Source organism: Taudactylus pleione, unplaced genomic scaffold (genome assembly GCF_031769625.1).
Source record: "Taudactylus pleione unplaced genomic scaffold, aTauple2 ptg002709l, whole genome shotgun sequence".
NCBI lineage: Eukaryota > Metazoa > Chordata > Amphibia > Anura > Myobatrachidae > Taudactylus > Taudactylus pleione.
The window spans coordinates 56296-57546 of record NW_028287085.1 but is presented as its reverse complement, the minus strand read 5'-3'; positions in this window follow the sequence as shown (position 1 = coordinate 57546).

Genomic DNA, 1251 nt, shown 5'->3' with positions numbered 1-1251 from the left:
ACCAATATTCGGTTCTTTTACCTCTATACTCAGTGTCTGATGCATTTGCATGACACAGCAAAGTATAAGTATCAGAACTTGAAACTGTTGGCTCTGTTTCAATTTTGTTTTAACCAAACACAATTGTATCTGATTTGTATCCAAACAGTCTGCTCCCACCTATTACGGTGTAAATATAAAAGAACAATTTATGTATTGAATCTGAACTACAAGCATCTGTAATCATATTTCTAAAAGAGTGAAGATGTCAATTCATGTTTATCTTTTTGCATGATACAGAACTTGATACTGTTGGTTCTGTTTCAATTTTATTTTAAACAAATACAATTGTGTTCATTGCTAATTCCCTGTATGTACATACAGATGGACATCAACCTATTTAAGCCAAATATGTTCATACATGAGATATATTTGACGGAATAAAATTAGGAGGTACTTTGAGTGGAAGCTGACGATTTCCCTAGTAGGCGGAGTATAGTTAACCATTCTTTGAATCATCAACTAGGGAAACCACTTACTATTCAGCGGAACCCAGTAATATTAAATACTTGTTTTATACTTACTTTTCTGATATACCCTAGCTTTGAAACCTTGGTACTATTTTAAGGGGTAGTATCTAATAAAAATTATATTTTAAAGTTGTAATTACTACACTGATGAAATTATTTTGTTTAAGTGTGCCCCAAAAAGCTGTTTTTTTGTCTTTATTTTTTGCTTTCTTGTGAAGATTAAGTTTAGTTACTTAAAATTTTGGGAGCACCACCAACTAAGAGCTGTACTATACATGTCTTAGCTAATGTGTTGGGATATATTAGACAATTATTTGGAAAATGATCTTGTGCGGACTCGACTCTTGTAAATAAATGATACTTTTTGCTGAGGGCTTTCTCAGTTTCTGAATCGAGCACAGATCTTCTTAATTGTGTAATCACGTTAAACGTTTTCCCATTTTTCTTCTTTCTGCTCTAGGACTATTTTGTCCAATATATATAATAGATTAGTTACTTTCTATATATGATTTTTATATACGTATACAATGGGCTCGATTCAATTAATGGTGAATTAAATAGTGCCGGGAGGGAGCTCCCAGAGCTAATCAATTCTGCGCGCAGTTAGGTCAGGGAATGCCCGTTCTCCCACCCCTCGTTCCTTAAACAGGGTGTTTAGTCACAAGAACGGGCATTCTCCGACTAAACTTCCAGGCACGATGCTGTTTTCCCGGCACTAAGGGCAGAAAACAGCATCGCGCCT